Genomic DNA, 2,381 nt, shown 5'->3' with positions numbered 1-2,381 from the left:
GAAAATCATGGACAACAAATGTGTATCTAGGATTCAAAATTCTAACACGACTGATCAGCATACACTTATCTTTGTGTGTTTTAGAGGCAGTACTACCTCAGTTAAATTCTACTTTATGAGATATAATATCTCAAAAGCATTTGTAAATCATTTGTGTTACAAATTCTACTCTTGTAGATCACTGCTCAATAGTGAAGTGCTACCCTTACATGAGATGCCTTTTACAACCTGCAGAAAATTAACAATACATGGATCTTACACATAAAATTAAAATGCAAACGGCTGAACTTATAAAAGGTTCTTAACTAAAAGGGCTCTGGAAGTTTGTTGCCTTGCTTTCAGTGGGTGCACCTGAAGTATGTAGAAGTTGACTTAAAATAGGTTTCCATAGACACCTCCCTGCTCACAGTATTCAAAGCAGATACAGACCACAGAATAGTTATTTGGTAGACTGCCTCTAGCTTCTGGGAATTTCAAGAACTACATGAGAATTCAGGGGACAGGTTGTCTCCTTGCAGCTTCCCACCCAATCCAGGGAATATCCACCACACTGGATCCAAAACCTCACTATCTCCCACCACCCGATCTGAGGACGGCAGCCCCTCACTCACCATGCTGTGGTTTTAAAGTTTGCCCTTCCTCAAAGCACATCACTCAAAACCACTGGCTGTAGTTTCTCTTCAAATCCAGACCAGAACGGCCCTGCACTTCTTTTGACAGGCACATCACAAAGGGGCCTGATTAGCTATTAAGGCCTGAGTGATAAAAAGCACCTCCCAGGTGGTTGCAGAATGCTTAAGGACTAATTGCAATGGTTGCTGATTGCCTTCTAGCACTAAGACTTTTCTACATCAGCAGTGATGTGCATTTCTATAGCAATTGTCCTATAGCTGAACTGTGCTATCATTCTGTAGTACACATGCATTTACCTTTCTTCCTCCTAGACATGGTGTTGCTAGCTAAATATAATTACTTAAATGGATTGAGTGATTCTTGGTGAAAAAGTTGGAAGGGAGCTCCAAATATTTGTTAACTGCCACAAAGAGATTTAGGAATGCAAAATGTGTTATTTGTTATTTGGTTAAACACTGAGTTTTGTTGAACTAAATTTGCTTTTTTACCTGTTTGTCACAGGAACTATAGATAATCAGGAAAGAAAAGAAGGGACCACATCTCAAAAAAAGATAAATGATCTTTCTTGTGTCAGAATGCCGGATGATGGCTCCATGTATGTAGAATTTTATCCCTGAAATTCAGAGCAAACACTTGGCAAAGGCATCATAATGAGAAAATAGTCTCCATGGAAAATTGAATATTTACAGAGGAATACATCTTCTGTAAGCATATAAAAAAATAAAACAAAACAAATACCAACTGCAGTAATGAAGGTTCTCTGTATGAAAAGGAATGTAGGATGAATCTCTCCATATATGTAGAAAGTGAATTTATTACGATGTCTCACAAGCTGTGATATATTTAGTCCAACAATGGTTGCCTACCAATGGGAATCTGAAGATTACAGCAGTTTTTTAGTTTATCAGGATGGATGTGTGAGCAGGTCATTATACATCAAAATTCCAAAAAAAGTAGGCTCTAATCATAGTAAAAGAATAAACTTGTACCCAAAGCTAGGGTAAGCAGCCAAAGAGGGAAAGCTTCCTCCTTCAATACCATTTAAACATGTAGGCTACCAGCAGAAGGTTGATCTGTTCCTTTATGTGACTTTGTTCTGTTTTGTTTTTTGTTTTCAAAACAGGGTTTTTCTGTGCAGGAATTAAACTCATTCTGTGGATTTGGCTGGGCTCAACCTAAGCAAAATCAGGCAGCCTCCTGTGTCCTAGGATTAAACATTTGCACTGCCACCAAGCAGTTAAAGGTAGATCTTATCATCTGTTTGCATACAAGGCTTCTGTATGGCTTTGGCAGCCCTGGAATATATTCTTCCAGTCAGAAGTTTCTCAACTCCTACATGGGAATCCGTTCCAACTCGTCATGAGTTCAAAGTGCTCCAATAACTCCTATTGTCCTTAAGACATTATCTTTCCTGCTACAGGACACCTGTGCCTTGATGATGAATATCTCCTATCTAAATAGCAATGATTTGGGAGTAGACAGGTTAACCACGCAGAAGTAAGGGAAGTGCAGCAATGGGGTGCCTGAAGGCACATAGTATGTGCAATTATGGAGTACCTTTAACATTAGTGGAAGCAATTTCTGTTTTCCCTTTATACTTATTAATAGATGTCCCCTTCCATTGCCGCACCTTTGTTTGACTACTTAAGTTTGGTGTATGAATAAAATGGAGCTTTCAGTATTGACTGAATCTGCCTGCCTGACATCATATTATGTCTCTGTCTTCCTTTCATCAATGATAGCTGGTC

The sequence above is a fragment of the Phodopus roborovskii genome, unplaced genomic scaffold (assembly GCF_943737965.1).
Source record: "Phodopus roborovskii unplaced genomic scaffold, PHOROB, whole genome shotgun sequence".
Taxonomy (NCBI): domain Eukaryota; kingdom Metazoa; phylum Chordata; class Mammalia; order Rodentia; family Cricetidae; genus Phodopus; species Phodopus roborovskii.
This window is presented reverse-complemented; position numbering follows the sequence as displayed.